This window comes from Chionomys nivalis, chromosome 14, assembly GCF_950005125.1.
Source record: "Chionomys nivalis chromosome 14, mChiNiv1.1, whole genome shotgun sequence".
Classification (NCBI taxonomy): Eukaryota; Metazoa; Chordata; class Mammalia; order Rodentia; family Cricetidae; genus Chionomys; species Chionomys nivalis.
Genome location: NC_080099.1, coordinates 11274393 through 11292276, shown reverse-complemented (window position 1 = coordinate 11292276; position 17884 = coordinate 11274393). Strand labels below are relative to the sequence as shown.

General features: G+C 48.6%; 1 protein-coding gene across 2 annotated transcripts in view; it reads left to right on the top strand.

Annotated features, from left to right (window-relative positions):
- Zbtb7c (zinc finger and BTB domain containing 7C) overlaps positions 1–17884 on the top strand; it is a 233942-nt gene that overhangs the window by 150030 nt on the left and 66028 nt on the right. Inside the window, exon 1 of one of the 2 annotated variants that reach the window (XM_057788857.1) lies at positions 478–531. The exons of the other annotated variant lie outside the window; for it this stretch is intronic. The gene's annotated coding sequence lies outside the window, so the exon portion shown is untranslated. Of the gene's footprint in view, positions 1–477; positions 532–17884 lie in introns of those variants that run through there. 2 annotated transcript variants of the gene reach the window in all.

Below are 17884 nucleotides of genomic sequence, written 5' to 3'. Positions count from 1 at the left end.
CTCAGGTTTCAGGCAAATGGAAACAAAATTGCCTCTAAAAATAAAACACAGACACAGAGGATTGAATAAAACAATAATAATAAAATGCCTCCCTTGCCTGGAGATAAGTGGTAAAGCTTTTTGTGAAATATTAGAGAAAGGGTGGGGTGGGGTGGGGAGACCCGGGTTAAGAGAGGAGGAAAGAAAAACTCCACCGCCCTTGCTTTCATTTCTGTGTTGCCTTCCCCAAAAGGTTGATTTACGTATTCTAAAGAAATGTAGAAAAAGCCACTAGAGCAATTGGTCCTTGTCCCGCGTTTAACAGTACAGGTGGACGAAAGGGGCTGGCTGCCAAATACTTCTGGTTGAAGGGAGGGGTGGGAGTGCTCGCTCCAAACCACTCCTGGAATGGCTTAACTCGCCCAGCGCAAATCAATGACAACCTCTCCCAGGCAGCGGCAGGCTCCCGGAGCAGCGCTACCGCCAACCTCGGACCCTGGTGGAGCTCAGGACACGGCCCCGGCACGAGTGCGACGTCCCCGGGGCGGCCAGGTGGGTTTGCTGAGGCCTTGGTCGGCGGGGACGGGGATGTGATCAGGGCTCCGGGACGCAGGGTTCGTCGGGAGGAGGTGGGACTGAGGCCGACTGAGAGCCGGCGGAGCAAGGCAGGCGCCTAGCTCGGCGGGGACCCGGTAGCCCGGGTGGCGCCTCCGGGCACGGACAGGCTCCTGCTGGCGCTAGCAGGCACCGCAGCTGGGTTGTTTCTCACCCTAGCCTTGCTGGAAGAGAGTGCGAAGGTGTGGGGGCCCAACCTGGGACAGAACCTGGAGAACTCTGCGGCAACAGCCGTGGCCTCCCTTCCTGGCAGCTTCCTTTGCGGACAAATACGACTAGTTTAAACTGCACACTCCGCGTCCCGGGTTTAAAAAAAAAAATCAAGTTGGTCTGCCCGACTATCAGATACAAAACTTAAGGAACAAAACCATGGCAATTTGGCAGAACTCTTGGTCCCAGGACGTGAGCAGAGAAATAAAGGGGGATCCACAGACGTCCTGAAGCATAGTGGAGGGTGTACTATCAGGGACCTGGAGCTCGAATCTGAGCTGAAGAAGTGGAAGAACAGCCCAGCCCTCCATCCTAAGCGGGCAGATGGTGAAAACTTTCTGGTCTATGAGTCAAGATGGGGTCTTACAGCTCTGGCGGTGTGGCAACCAGGTACGGAGAATACAGGGATACCTTCTCATAAGTCGCCTGTCTTTGTCGTCCCCAGCTTTCCCTGCCCCCCCCCCCCCCCCCGCGCGCCCCTCACCTTCCCTGGCCTCTGTCGCCCGCCCTTGCAATCCCTGAGTCCCGGGGGCTTGGCTTAGGCGGGATGCAAGAAAGAGTGGCCTACCACCCAGCCCAGCCCTGCTTGGAGCATCTCAGTGCTGGATCCCATAGTCTTCATGCCTCATAGAGAGGATTCCTTAGGCGCCAGACTCCTATCTTGGCTTCTGCTGACTGGTCTGTGGCTGCCTGGAGGACAGACAGGCAAGGGGCAGCTGCCCTCTTGGTTTAGCAGCTGGTCCTGGCTCTGTGTAGTTCCGCTGCTGGCTGGGGCCATGCCACTTCCAAACGTCTTTAACTGCGGAATTTTAAAATGGGAAGGAAGTGATCAGTCATTCGGCAGTTTTCTCCAGATCAGAAGGACTTTTTGGAAAGGGCTCGAGGATGGGAGTGGATGTGGTGGCGGAGATGCTTGCGGGATAGGGGCAAATTTGCAAAGCTTCAAGTTTTAGCTCCACTCCTCCCTGTTTTCACTGATGAGAGTCTCAAGAACCCCCTCTGGGTGGAGCTCCAGGAATTAAAAGCAGCCTGGGTACTGGCACCATGACCCCTGAAAGCCCACCATGAACTGAGAAGGAGAAGAAAGCTACACTTTCTCTCTGGTCAGGAATGGCATCCCTATGGTGCTGTTTCCTAAGCTCCCCCAAGCCACGCCAAGCCAGATCCAGTCCATTTTACAGGTGAGAAACCGGGTGGAAAACACCCTCCAGAATCACACACACTGGAGACAGCAGAGGAGTCCAAGGTCCTTTACTCAGAACTGTGGACATCACTACCAACCGGGTCCTGTAGACCCTGCCCTCCCCCCATGGAGGTGGCACACTTGTTATAAGTGGTAGACACGGAGCCTGCTGAGAAAGGCAGAATTCTAGAATTGGATTCCCCCGTCCTTCCCTCCGTAGCCTAGGATGAGACAGTAGCCGTTCCTTGCGTAGCTCTAAATGAAACCCAGAGACATGAAGGCTCTTCGCTGACTGCAGAGGAATTCAGAAAAGACTTCAAAAAACAGAGGGCATGGGGGAGGGACTTTATGTAAAGAGACCTAGAGAGCAAAGGCTTGCAGGTTGCAGAGAAGGAGCCTTGACCTGCGGGGTCAGGTTCAGCATTGCAGATAAAGTGGAGACTGGAGGCCAAAGGAAGAGGTGCGGCTCAGAGAGACACAGTGTGCCAGAGAACACTCGTCCACATCTTTTCTTGGACTCAGCCAGCCCTGTTGGGTTGGAATCATTAGTCTCACTTTGTAGATGAGGAAACCAAGGCTCACAAGGGTTAAGTAAGCCATCCACGAGCCTGAATTCAGAGCTACCCATCATCTACTCTACTTTTTAGAGTCTTATGCTCTAATTGAGGAGATTGTTTCAGTTACAGTATAATATAAGATAGTATGTAAATGTTACAGCTAGGATTAATTATTTTTGAAAACTAAATTCTCTTCCAGTCAGACCAATTCAGTAGCTGTTGTATTGTGTGCCATGCGGTTCTGAGCACTATGATAAATTCTGAGCATCCCTCAGTAAATGAAATCAGCCAGGCCCTGACCTCTGCCAGTGGGAGTAGTACCAGGAATGCCTGGCTCTCACTGGGAATTGGTTGAGTAAGGAAGGTCGTGGGTGGGAAGATGTCATAGGAGGCCTGGGTGGAGAGGAGGGATGGGAAAGGGCAGGGAGGAAGGTGGTAACAGGAGCTGGACTAACAACTGTCCCCAAGCCGTAGTCACAAGTACTTGTCTCTGGCCCAAAGAGAGCACGCAGCATGGTCAATCCCTGACCTGAAGGCCCAGGAAGAGAACGGAGCCCCTGCTGTTCAGCTGGTTTCAGGCTTACGGTTATGGGTTCTGAAATGAGCCTGTCGTTTTGAGACATGACAAGGACAGATGAAGAAGCAGCCCGTGCCAACTTCTGAGAGGGCTGGCCTCTCTCTGGAGCAGTGCCAGGCTGGCTAAGAACACTCCTGAGATACCAGTCATGTCCCGCAGTAGCCGGGATGGTATATCCTACACTCTCGGGGCTCACCAGCTGTTTTAAGCCCTTGACATTTATCATCGGACACAAGCTTGCCCACCGTCACAGGACTTGGTAGTAAAACCAGAGTAGCTTGTACTAGCCTACCATGGAGGCTTATAGACTTAACTGAAAAGATTCTACGTCAGCTATGTTCCTGATGCTCTGCCCTCTTTGTTAGCTGACCGGACGGATCTGTCCTAATAGAATGATGTCAGATGGAAGACACAGCAGCCACACATGTTTCAGGACTCTCCTTCCATCTCAAATGGCGTGATAACTACCTCCAGCAATAACTGTCACTTCTGGGAGGACCACAGGCTGATAGATAGCATAGCTCCTGCCTGGCTGGGCAGTGCTCTGGGATCGTGCCTCAGTGGAATTCCTAGCACTCTGCCCAGGATGATAGTTGCTTTTTCTGTCTTCTTCTTTTTCCTAAAGGGGAAAAAAATATGAGCTTGAGGCTACTGGATCAGATTTCATTCTGCTTTGATAGCCCACTGTCAGAATATAGGCATTTTCTTTCTAATATCGAGATGGTTGGCCCAACGAGCGCGGCTTGCACCCGGCTGGCTGTCCTGTGTTTACAGCAATTACACAGGTGTATAATTGCATGGGGATGTTTGTTGGCTCAACCCTGCTCAGCCGTGCAGCCCCACAGGTTGGGCCAGGGAGAGGGCTGTTCAGTTTGTTTTCCTTTGGCTGGGAACTGAGGAGATGAATAGAGGGAGGGGAATTGGGTTGAGAGATTGTTGCCAAGAGCAATTTGGAGTCTCCTTCATATTAGTCAGAGATGTGTTTTCCTTTCTGAAGCCACCACATAGAAACTTCCACGAAGGGCGCTCTCTCTCTCGCTCTCTCTCTCTCTCTCTCTCTCTCTCTCTCCTTTCCCTCTCTCTCCCACCCTGTGTGTGTGTGTGTGTTAGCTTTTGTTTTGATTTCTAACTTGCTAGACTTCCCAAGACTAAGCAAAAAAGAAAACAGAAGGAAAGAGAGAGAAAACAACTTGGAGGAAGGCGTGATGAAACCAGCCTTTGATAACATACATTCTGCATGTCATGACTTAATAAATTTGAAAATGATCAACCCCAATGTACTGTGATGGAGTGCAAGGAGTAATTCCTTTGGAGAGAGAATTGATCTTTGTGGATGCCGTTTTGGGATTGAAGCATGATTTCCCTCTGTGGGGCTTGATCCTGGCCTTAGATAAGGAGGGATTCTGGCGGCCTTTGCTTTCGCTCCATTTGGAGGGTCCCTCCGTCTGGGCCTGGTGTGGATCCATCTAGGTTACATACAAACTAAAGGCAGTCAAACACGTGACCCTCCCAGTGATATCATGTGACTTGCCTTGACCTTTGGCAATGTCTGCATTGCCTACATATGTGTGGGAATTTACCATACATGACTCCCATGGGTTTTTGTTCATGGATTCTCTCCATTCCTTTAAAAAAATTTATTGTATTTATTTATGTGTCTGTTGGTGTGTGCGCGCGCGTAACATACATGTGGGGGAGGGCACAAATATGCCATAGAGCTTATGTGTGGTAATATGACAATTTAGGGAGTTGATTCTCTCCTTCCATGCAGATTTCTGGATCAAACTCAGGCCATCAAGGTGTCGAGAAACACTTTTTCCCTGATGAACCATCATGCTGGGTTTCTAACATCTATTTCTACTCGGTTATTCAGAGATAACCAGTTACCCCAGTGATCTTTGTGAAGCTACTAGCACAGGCCACTGTAGAAGGGACAGTGGGTCCGGCTCCTGTTGACACTCTCATTTGACACGAGAGAAGTATAGCAGAGGCCACCTCTAGGAGGCAGAACGGAAATAGGAATTTTGGTTTGGTTTGGTTTGGTTTGATTTTTCGAGACAGGGTTTCTCTGTAGTTTTGGAGCCTGTCCTGGAACTAGCTCTTGTAAACCAGGTTGGCCTCGAACTCACAAAGATCCGCCTGCTTCTGCCTCCTGAGTGCTGGGATCAAAGGCATGCGCCGCCACCACCCGGCTTGGAAATAGGAATTTTTAAAAGGATTGTTTTTAGATTTGGAGGTGGTGATGTGGATGGATTGGTCTGGATTTTAAAGATTCATCTACTTTATTCTTATGTGTATGAGTGTTTTGCCTACATGTATACCGCATGTGGTCTGGGACCTGCAGACACACAGAAGAGGGCATCAGATCCCCTAGAACTGGAGTTACGGATGCTTATGAACCAAACCCGAGTCCTCTGTCAGAGCAACAAGTTCTCTTAACTGCTGAGCCACCTTTCAGAGTATTTGCCTTTGGTTCTGAGACAGAAATTCATGTATCCCATGCTTGTCTCAACTTCCCTATATAGCTGGGGATGTCCTTCAGCTCCTGATTCTCCTGCCTCAGCTCTGAAATGCTAGGATTACAGGTGTGCTTTTGTTTTTTAATAGCAGTTCCACTAAATTATAGTTCACATCCATATACTTTATTCGCTTAAGGTGTGCAGTTCACTGGTCTTTTAGTTTATATATAAAAATCATGCAACTATTACTATAATCTCTTTTAGAGTCTTTTTATCATACCAGAAAGAAGTGCTGTGCCCATTAGCAGTCACTGCCCCCTTCATATGAGCAGTCTTTCTGTCTCTCTAGACTTATTTGTTCTGCACATTATTATAGATGGAATGATATCATATGTGAGCTTTTGTGATTTTTTTATCTCATGCAGTGTTCTCCAGAGGCATCTACTTGAAGCATGCATTGACACTTGATTGCTTTTTCATTGCCAAATAGTATTCTCAGGGCTGCCACATTCGGTTTATCTTCTCTCCAGTTGAAGGGTATTTGGGTTGTTTTCACGTTCTTATAAAGGTCATCTGTGTACAAGCTTTCATGTGGCCCTGGGTGTATTTCATGCTCGTGGGTGTATTCCTAGAAGTGGAATTTCTGGTCACATTGAGAAACTGCTGGGCTGTTTTTCACGGTGGCCCTATTGCACATTGCCATCTGCAATGTAAGAGAGCACACTTCTGTTTCTCCACAACCTCAATACTGCTGGATAATATCGTTCAATTGCAGTCTTCCTGTTTTCTCTTGTTTTGTTTTCTGAGACGGGGAGAGTGGTGCTATGTAGTCCATGTAGCCTTGGCCTCTTTCCTCAATCTCCTGAGTCTTAGGATTACAGATGTGTGCCTCCCTCCATTCCTGGAGGCCATCCTATTTACCAAGGGTTTATTTGTCTAAGGAAGCAACGTCCTTAAGTCTGGAGTAAGCTCAGCCACATTTGCCATAGTGATTTATCCTGAGAACAATTTGCCCTCTGGGATGTCCTGTTTATCAGTGTATCCTCTGAACTCATCATGCCAAGTGTCCCCTCTAAGTTTCTACCTAACAATTCTGTGATTTCTGTGTGGCTGGGTGCTCTGTTTTCAGTGGCATCTAAGGTCTGCAATGAAACAATTTTTGCAATTGCTGGGATGATGGAAGGACTGACTCTCTTGGAACAGAAGTAACTGAGACCTGGGGTATAGGGAACCACTTTATTTGAATACTACCAAAGAGTGTAAAAATGTGCCTTTCATCTGAGCGTACTGAGTGCAGCCTGTTAGACATTCTGCGGCTTTGTGAGCCAAAGCTCAGCACTAGAAGGGGATGCCAGGAGCTCCTTGAGGGAGTCTCTGTGTTAGAATTTGGCTGGTGTGGTCCAAGGACAAGCTGGGGCAGGCTTTGTCCCTTCAAACCATTGCTTAGTTCCCCGGCCCCTAGACTTGACCACATGTTGCTTTCATCTGAAGCCTTTTAAAAGCTGGCAGGTGCTGGTCCCACCTGAGAGAAAGGGCAGAAGAAGCATCGGTGGCAGCCAGGCTGCAGGTGATGGTGATGAGGTTTAAGAACCCTCAGGATCCTTTGCACCTTGGTTCCCTCCTCTTAAATTGCAGTAGCTTAGGCTCTATCTCCAGAGGGGTCGGCACAGCTGACTCAAGCAGAGCAGTGCAGGGCAAGCCTGGCATGGTACGTCTAATTTGTGAAAGGAGTTTCCTGCCACTTTGAGCAGCCCAGAGTCCTTGAATAGAAAGAAGCCCCTGGAGTTTAGCTTTGACCGTTCAGGGTGTCACATTCCAGAGAACCATTGTTCCAACTTCTTGGAGCAGGAGTTATGAAATGGAACTTATGTGCTCGGAGTCACGCTCTCTGAGGACAGGGACCAGATGATCTATTGTAGTTGCTCTGGCTGGTCTGGGGGTGTCAACAGCTGTGATGTGACAGAATTTAGACTTGGTGCCACTTTCTTCTCTGTCCCCTCCCCGTGGTAGCCTGTCCACTTCCTTGGAAAGCTTTAGAACTTTCCCTGCCTTATTTGACTAAAAAATCCAGTAGCGGCCTAGAGCGCCATGCATTCATTCTCAACCAACGTTTCCCAACCCTGTTCTGTGAATAGCAAATCAACCAAAGCTCAGTACCTGCCCTCAAATAATGTACCAGCACATTTTAAGCAGTGAGCCATCCTGAGACTAGTTCCCACAGGTGTGATTTTAGACATCCCTGACTCAGATGCTGGAGAGTCAGGGAGACCCGAACTCCTAGCTGAGGGAAGGCAGCTCTGCCTGTAAACTTGTCTTCAAGCCCTACTTTCCACCCTTCCTCACTGTAGCGGGCCTAGGTAGATTGCTCAAAAAGTGCTTCTGCCTGTTGGAATTTGTTAGCCCTTCTGCGTAACTGTGCAGCAAAGCCCAATGCCCAAGCATCTCTGTGCTAAGTTACCCTGGTACAAACCCAGGGCAGTGCAGCTGGGTTGTCTGGTTGCCCTATGTTTAGCTGTTCAGGAACCTTCTATACTGATCTCCATAGTGGAGATCCCACCACCAGTGCCGAACACCATTCATTGTTGTTATTGGTTTCCTTCACCTTAGCCATTAGGACTGCGGGTAGGGGGTAGAATCTTAAAATGGTTTAAGGTTGTGTTTCCTAATGGCTAGGATGTTGAACACTTTTTAAAATATGTGTTGGTCACTTATACTTTTTAAAAATTAATTCCCAGTCAGGCTGTGGTGGTACACACCTTTAATCCCAGCACTCAGGAGGCAGAGGCAGGTGGATCTCTGTGTGATCAAGGCCAGCCTGCTGGTCTACAAGGCAAGTTCCAGGACAGCCAGAGCTGTTATACAGAGAAACCCTGTCTCAAAAAAGCAAACAAAGAAAGAAACAAACAAACAAAACATATATATCTATTTCCCACTACTTTCAGAAGCCTTCACTTACTACATTTTTGAGAGGGTTTTGTGTGTGTGTGTGTGTGTGCAGTATAGATCATGTGTGGGGGTCAAAGGACAATTTGTAAGAGTAAGTTACCTCCTTCCACCATGTGAATCCCAGGGATTGAACTCAGGTCATCAGACTTGGCACCAAGCACCTTTCCCCACTGAGCCCTCTTGCCATTCCCCATTGATGTCTTCTTTTGAGAACTGATTGTTCAGTATTAGCCCATTTGGTGATTGGAAGATTTGGTTGTAGTCAGTCTTTTCCCAATTCTTCATGTATTCTATATATTAAATGTTTGTCTAAAGTTTATTTGGCAAAGACTTTTCTCCCATTTTGTCAGCTGTCTCTTCACTTGAGTGTTATTTCATTTGCTGTCTAGGAATCTAACTACATGTCACCCCTCACCCCAGCAATTCTTGGAGTTGCTTCCTCTGTTTCCAGGGTCCTTCTCTATCTGCACCTGTCTGTATCTTAATGTGTTTCCTTCTAGCAATGCCAACATTTCTGGCCTTATATTAAGACACTGACTAATTTGGGGTTGATTTTTGTGTAGGGCGAGAGATTTAGATCTAATTCTACTCTTTGGCTTGTGGATGTCGGTTTTCCCAGCGCTGTTTGCTGAAGGGACTTTTTATCTAATGTATATCTAGGGTACGTTTATCAAAACTTTGGTGGTTGTAGCTGTGTTTATTCCTCAATTCTCATCATCAGTTGGCTACATGTCTATTTTTGTGTCTGAATCATGCTATCTTTGTCCCTACGACTCTGTGGTATACATTGAAATCAGACATTCTGATACTTCCAACATGGTTTCTTCTGTTTAGGGTTGCTATTGCTATTTAGGGTGCTTTGCACTTTCATACATATTTTAGCATTTTTTCCCTAGTTTTATGAATAATGTTATGAAGTTTTCATGGAGATTGCATTGAGTCTGTATATTTGATATTATAGCCATTTTTTCCACATTAATTCTGTCATGGAACAGTGTCTTCTTCCACTTTTTTCTTTGTTGTCGTTCAGTTTTTATTGTAAAGGTTTTCATCTCCTTAGCTTTAGTTCTAGACATTCGGTTTCATTTTTTGAAACTGTTGTGAGTGAGACCTTCTTTCTGAACTCCTCAGCATGTTCATTATTGTTGCGTAGAAACGCTACTGACTTTTGTGCAGTTTTGTATTTAGCTGTTTTGCAAATATTTATCATAGCTAAGCATTTTCTGGTTGAATCTTTCAAGTCCTTTAAGCACAGGACCATATCAGCCCCAGTTGGGACATTTGGCTCCCCGCTTCCTGTCTGTAGCCCTTTTTCACTGCTGCAGAGAAAACTTCAAGTACTACCTAGAACAAGAGTGGAGAAAGTGGGTACTTCTGTCATGGTCCATGTTTTAGAGGAAATTGTTCAGCTTCCTCCCGTTTGGTATAATGTTGGCTATATGTTTGTCTTATGTAGCCTTTATTATGTTGAAATATGTCCATTCTATTTCTAATTTCTTCAGGGATTTTATCCTGAAGGGATGTTGAACTTTGTCAAATGCCTTTTCTGTGCCGGGTGAGATGGTTGTGAGTTCCGTCTTTAAGTCTACTTCCTTGCTGTATCGCGCATATGTGTTTCTATGCTGATTTTGTGTATGTTGAACCACCCTTGCATCCCTGGGGCGAAACCAAGTTGGTCATGATGGATGATCTTCCTAATGCATTCTTGTGTCTATCCAGAGATAAATGGATAATGAAAATGTGGTACCTGTACACAAAGGAATTTTATTCAGCCGTAGGAAAAATGATGACATTTGCAGGAAAGTGAGTGGAACTGGAAATTATTACGTTAAATGAAATAAGCCAGACCCAGAAAGACAAATATCACACGTTTTCTTTCATATGTGGATTGCAGATTTTAAATTTTATATTTTCATATGCATATATGAGAGTGGAGGTTATGAAACGAGAAAGTGGCCCAGGAGAGGGGAAGAAGAAGAGCACTTAGGGGAGCGAGGCTAAAGAATGCCTGTGATGTGGAAGCAGAAGCAGGGGGATGGAAACAGGGTGGAGGAGAGGACCAGTAAGAACGGCATGGGCATGAAACTAGTTTTTAAAGAGTTCTTCTGCCATTCCGACCTCAGCCACCAACTCTCCGCTCCCCTGCTGGGCCGAGTGGTGGCGGAGAGGAGGGGAGGGGAGGGGAGGGGAGCGGAGGGGAGGGGAGGGGAGGAGAGGGGACAGGCAGGAAGGCGGCAGCTTTATTCCCCAGATCTGGGCTCTGTGCTTCAGTCTTGGCTCTCACCCTATAACCCTGACTGGACAATTCACAGGACAGCTGTGCTCTGAGGACTGAAATAATCAGTATTTATTAAAGCTCTTGAAGGGGGGCCTCGGGGAGGAGGTAAAGAAGGGTCGCGTTTCTACTTTGCAACAAGGGAGAGCCAGGTGAGGAAACTTGAGGCAGCTTCTATGTCTGAGCTGAGCACTCCCCTCCCTCCCTTCCTGGGAATGCACATGGGACTGCAGCTTTGGGAGGTGGGAGACATTTTTCTCTTTTTAATGAAGGAAGAGCCTTGATGGTTCATTTGAATAGGGATTAATATCCCTATGGCCTAGACCTGCCCAGAAGGAGAAATTTTAGAAGGGTGGAAGTTGCAATAAAAGGAAATGGGCTTGGTCCGCTTCCAACTGATGAGGAGGCCTCCCGCTTGGCAGCTTTGAAGGGAACATGTTTGGGGTAGTTACCTGGGCATGGCTGTTACCCTCTATACGGTGTGTGCGCGCACGCGTGTTCTCGTACGTGTACCTGAACTTTAGGTAACTAGCTAATCTAAAGGTAACAAGATAAAGGAGACACCGGGATGTTATGAAACCACCCCGAGTGTCCTTGGCCCTGGTTTGATCTTGTTTATCAACACAGGATTGCACTCTACAGCCCAAGCTGGTCTTCCTGCTTCGCCCTCCCAGGTGTTCCCCAGTGCGTGCGCCTCTATGCCCACCTCTTGGCCCTTGATTTTGTCTGTCTGTTTGATTGATTTGTTTTGTTTTGGGTTCTTTTTTTTTTTGTCTTATTTTATTTATGTATATATATGTGTGTGTGTTCACATATGTATGTGAACATGTGTATGGGTGCCCATGGGGATCAGAAGAGGGCATTGGATCCCCTAAAACTGGAAGTGGTTGTGAGCCACTTCATGTGGATGCTAAGAGCCAAATTCAGGTCCTTTGCAAAGACAGCAAGTGCCCTTAACTGCTAAGCCATCTTTGCAGCCCCTGGCCCTTGGTGTTTGAGTTTTCTCTCCCCTGAGCATCTTCCTGGGGACAGGGAAGCAGGCATCAATGCAAACTTTTTATTCAGCTTTTCCTCCACGGCTCCACTGCCCTCGGCCCACAGGCACCCGCCCACAGGCACTATCCTGTATCCCACAGCCGCTCCCTGCAAACTGAGCAAACGCCTTATCCCCTGACCCTGATGAAGCCACGTGGTTCTAGGAAAACCCAGCTTTGCACCCTTGGCCACAGGATACAACATCCCTGTTGAGATGGCTTGGTGTTAAGATAGTAGACGGGCTGGTCCACCCTCTACTGTTCTCAGTTGCTTTGGACAGTATGGGACCAGCCACGCCTGTGAGGAGGGAGCCCCGGAGCCACGTGAGTCACAGGATGTGGGAACTGCTTAGGAGGCCTGTGCTCAGGCTCAGCTGCAATAGGCTGAGTTGGAAAGAGGATGGTGGACCCTCGTGAGAACGCAGGGAGAGGACAGCAGTTGTGGGCCTGGCCAGGAAGACCAGCAGTCCCTGAGAGGACGAACTGTACTATAGAGCAGTGACGTCCTCTTCTAGGAGGTGGGCTTCTTCCAGGTATACTGGGTGTGGCCTCAGGCAGGTTCAATAGAGCCCAGCAGCTGCTCCCATTCCAGATATCTGTGGCTTTGGGAAGGGAGCTCTCAGTGGGCTCTTGGCTGTGGTGAGTGGGATGTTTTAGCCTGCCGCCTCTTTTCCACTCCCTTCTCTGCAGACCTTGCTCCATGCTGAGAAACAGCTTCCCACCATGCTCCCTGCCCCTCCTTTTCCACTCCCATGGTGTAGCCTCTGAGTGAACCTGGCCTCTAGCTCGTGGAAGCTGGTCCAATAACAAGAACGTGGCGGAGCTCCACAAACACAGGCAGAGGAGGGGGCTGAGCACTGGCCAGCCTGAGTCCTGACTGGGAGGAGAGGCCCAGTGGGCCTCCCTTGAGGGGGGTCTGAGGAGAGGACAAAGCATGTCCTAGAAGGAGGAGTGCAAGCTTTTAGTCCTTCCCACAGCTAACAGAGCCAGGACAGGAGGGACCTGGTCCCTGGAGACAGATCAGCACCCACTATTGTCCAGGCCCCTAATGGCCCAGCAGACCCCAGATGCAGGGCTCTGCCCTGTCTTCTCAGTGGCTGCCATCTGTCTAGACAGGTATGATTGAACTTGAAAAGGAAGCTTGAATCTACATAGTGCTCCTTCAGCTGACTGGTCCAGGAAGGAGTGCTGACCAATGAGAGAGTGTGCTGGGCTGAGGGCTCAAGGAGGCGCTCTGAGCTGGAATGGTGATGTTGATCAAGGCCAAATGGCAGGGGTGCTTAGCCCATAGACTCGGGTCAGGGCCTGATTCCAGTCTCTGTTCCGTCATTAAGAGGCTCTATGACCTTGACCTAGTTGTTTGAGCTGTGTAGGGTGAGGTTTCCCTATTTGCAATGAGACTGAAGTCTCCTGGGGAGGATGGGCAGGGCCTCTCACTGCCTTGGCCTGTGAAGCTTGTTATCTGCATGGCGCCCTTCATTGCTTGGAAGGGCCTTGCTGAGCTGAGTGTGTCCTTCCCCCTACCCTCCCTTGAAGCTTCCCATCTCTCCCGGCCCCCTCCCTTCCCTCCAGCCTGTCCCATTACCTTCTCTTTGTCTGAGGTGACTGCTCTAACCTGTGGTCAGACAGGGGGACAAGTGTCCCCTCCTCTGTGTCCTAGAGCTGGGATGTTCACATTTTTCTCACAAGTGTTCACCTCAGGAGCAACTCCCAAGGGTGCTGCGTCTGGCTGCACAGCTCCAAAGACTCGGTGTGAAGCTCTATCTACAACCACAGGCCCCTCCTCAGAGTGTCTTACAGAACCCAGAGGCATGGTAACATCCCATGGAATTCTCCTAAGAAAGCAAGCGTGGTCACCAGGGACCACTCAAGCAGGTGTTCCCGGGGAACATGAAGTCAGTGAGGGCTCTCACTTGGACAGGATCCCCTGGGGGCCCCGAACTGTCCAGAATTTTGGAAATAAGCTTGTTTCGGGACACAAGGTGACTTGAGCTCAGAGTCAGTTCTGGATAATTGAATTTGGGGAGGGTTGGGGCTCACACTAGCCAGGACTGGGCTCAGAGCCCATCTCTAATGTGATGGACAATACTCAGTGACAGAGGTCACATTGTCTAGGGTAGTGTTTGAAAAGGCAGAGTTAGTCTATCTGTGTGACCAGAAACTCCCTAGATCTGACATACCTGGATCAGCACTTAGACTTTCAAAACAGTAATGAAGAATTACCTAATAATGAGTTTCTCAAAGTAATTATTGCCAGGGACTAAATCACAAAAAGATAATACTGTGGGGGGGGGAATCAGCGTGAGAGCCAATAAAGGAAATGGGAAACATTAGCATCCAAACGTAAACTTTTGAAATGATATCCTTTGATAAGATCAAATGTTATAAAAATAGCACATCGCCAAAGACTAATCTGGCCCAATGTGTGGCTGTTGCAGGGTCCGATTGCAGGTGCTCATATGTTCGTACAGTGTGCTGCAGCTGCTCTCAACAGTGCCAGAGAAGGGGTCATACAGGATATCCCACATTCTTAGAACGCACAGCCTGCTCCTGTCCAGCTGCCACCACATGCCAGAGGACCTTCTGCTGGACAGCACCTCTCCTTTGGCTGGGCTACTGCCCTGAGTCACCTGATCTACCAGGGCCACCAAATGAAGTAACTGTAGCATTTTTCTTGCCACCATTGCCACCTTGATAGCATGAGTCACCAATCATAGCGGGGGAGGGGAGTGGGGGGTCCTTAGAGTATTTCCTAGTGATCCCCCATAGTAGCCACTGCTGCTTGAGGTTGGGAGAGGGGATGGCAACTAGTGTCCTTCTTCCAAGTAGTGCTTATAATTCTCCTGTGTCCCCAAGAGGTGTCTTTGTTGCCCTAGTTTCTTACTCTTCCCTGGGCTGGCTCAGTCCTTAACACACCAGGATTGCCTTAGAAAGTGAGTGCCCACCCTTAATCCTGAGACCCGGGGGTTATTTGTAAGCCCTCTGGCATCACTGTGTCAGAAGACCCTGGACAGCCAGGTTCACACCCACCTCCTGCTGGCTTCTCCTTAGTAAACAAGATAGAAAAGAATTCAGTAGTCAAAGTATCCAAAAGGGTAATTAGCAACATATTGTAAGTCTCAAAAGTTGGCTGTGCTCAGTTACTCTCCAGACCGTGGTGCCAGACTCTATTCCAGGCTGTGCCGCTGACTTAAGTGAGGGTGTGTGCACACTGTGTCTCCTAGAGGCCGAGCCAGCCCAGGGAAGAGTAAGAAGCTAGGACAACAGAGGCACCTCTTGGGGACACAGAGTGGAGGATTTTAAGCACTAGTTGGGAGAAGGACCCTAGTTGCTACCCCTCTCCCAACCTCTCTGTGAGCAGCAGTGGTCACTATGGGAACTACTAGGAAATAATCTAAAGTCAGGCAATGATTGATGGTGTGTGCTATTATGGTGGCAATGGTGGCGAAGGAAATGCTATGGTCACTTGATTTGGTGGCCATGGTAGATCAGGTAATCTCCCCTGGGACATCCATTCCCATTTCAACACCTGTTCCCATCCGTCTCATCCCAGCCTCACAGATCACAGTCAGGAGTATAGACTGCAGGCTTTTCTTGGGCTCTTTCATCAATCCAGAGGATGTGGCAATTCCAGGTAGAGATCACCTTGCCCCGAAGTAAGTGATGGCAATTAAAGGGGCCAGTCTGCTCAGAGAGATGGGGGAATGGCAGTCTGCCTGTGATCCCCAGGTTGTAGGGCTAATCTGACAGCTGGGTTGATTCCTTGTAGACAGGTTTGCCTCAAGTGGTGGTTTTCCTGGCTCACTGAGCTCTGCAGGGAAGAAACCATCACACTGTCCCCTGGCTATGTCACTTCCTGTCCATCAGCAATACCAACGTTAAGTCACACACATAAAAAGCAAGGGAACAACTCTTCCTATTAATGAATGAGGCTGCAATGGACACGTGTTTTTCTTACAGATTAATTAAGAAAAACATATGTTAACATCCCAAGAGCAAGCTGTATTTTAAGGCTGTATCTTGAAGCCTTGATTTCTATGTCTGACATTCTTACAGAGCTTAGATTTGGAACCACAGAAACTGTGAGGCTTTGAATGAGAATGGCCCCCATTGGCTCATATGTTTGAATGCTTAGCCATCAGACAGTGGTACTGTTTGAGAAAGATTAGGAGGTGTGGCCTTATTGGAGGAAGTGTTTCACTGGAGAAGCTGCAGTCATGCCAGGGTACCCCCTTTCTGTGGCCCCCTGCAGTCTGTTTGCCTCTTTCTCAAAAGTTTCTTAACTCTTTGTAGGCAGGAAATATCCTATGCTTTCTCCCTCTGCTCCCCCTTCGGTTCCCAGCCTGCAGCTGAGAACTTGGAAGGTGACCACAAAATTGCCAGTGATCCAGGTCAAGGCATAGCATGGGTTTCAAGCTTCTGGCTCTCAAAGCCTGGGGACAGATGACATAGGTACCCACAACTGCCGGAAGTGAGAAGCTCAGGTATTAGCCTTCTCCAGACAGAGCCCCCAGAGATAGCTCCCCAGAACTCTGGGTCCATATCCTTCCCATGAGGGAGCCAGGACCCTGGTAGGAATACTGGTTATCCTTGTGGCTGGGGTTAGAGGGTGTGAGGGATACAAAAGCCATTCCCATTCATTTGTTTGTTCCCCTAACTCCCAAGCACCCCCAGCAATGCTGGTGCAAAACTGCAGACCACAGGAGGACTGCACACAGCTAGCCCGGAATCCTGGAACCCCACCCACTTGCCAGCCCAGAGAGCACTGGATCCTTCTGCCTGGCCTCTAGTTCCCACAGGGTCCTCTCACTTGAGATTCCCTCCCCCTCTTCCCGTCCCAGCTCCACCCCCTGTGCCCTTTGAGGCACATTTCAGGCATTTCATGGAGCTGCTGAAGCATGTTCAGTCGCTCTAATCCCAATAGTCCCAGCTCCTCCAGGTCTTCTCAGTAGAGTTTGCTGTCACTGTGCCACTGGGGTTTCAGTGGTACCACTGACTGCCAGGCCTCCAACACCAGGAACTTACACAGGCAGGACAGAAGTCCTTGCCCCCACCCCCGACTTCCTACATGCCCAGCTCAGGCAAACTCTATGCCCATAAAATGAAAATAAAGCAACTATTTCATCTTTATAGCAAATGAGAAAAAGAGTCATTTACAATCAATATATGTATCCAGAAACGAGAGTGGTGACATCAGTTGTCCCTGTACAGTCAGTTCAAGGTGAAACACCATTGAAAGGGTCAGACGGAGGGGTGTGGTGATACATGCTGTCATCCCCAAACTTGAGAGGTTGAGGTGAAAGAATCTCAAGTTTGTGGCCAGTTTGGGCTATATCATGAGTTTCAGAGCAACATGGGTTGCACAGCAAGCCCGTGTCTCAGCACACCCAAACTTTACAAATGAACAGCCAGTGCACATCATGAGGTAGCCATTTGCAGAAGAAACAGGCTGGGAACGGTACAGCCTCCATGGCTATGCCCACACTGGCATGTCGCTCCTGGTGGGCTTGATTTCCAAGGTCTCCTGAAGAGGCTTACTCACAGCAGCATTGAGAGACAGCTTGGGGTGGTTCCAGCTCAGCTTGCCCAGCTCCAGGGGGCCAAGCACAACCTCTGCTCCTGCAGAAAGCCTCCAGCTATGCTCCAAGTCCTCGGGGACAGGAGTTTCTCAAAGACTCCAAGTACCTGCCAGCTCCAGTTTTAATGCCTCATCCCATCTTCTGTCCTAGTGTTAAAGTGGGAGGATTCCGGTGTGAACATCTTTTAAACTAACGTTTAGTTTCTGTTGGTGATCGCTTTTGTTTGTTGAGACAGGTGGTTCTTGGTGTGTAGCCTAAGTTGGTTGTAAGCCCTTGGTCCTCTTGCCTCTGCCCCCGAAGTGATGAGGTTATAAATTACCTTTTAACTTTCAAAGGAGAATGTAAGAGCAACTTTAAAGTGGCAGAAAATAGTTGAGGACTCAAGCTATAGAGCAAAAGCAGCCAGAAAAGCCTTCTGCCCCTGATTCTGATGACAGAGGAAGGGCAATGGTGACCTGGGAAGATACAAG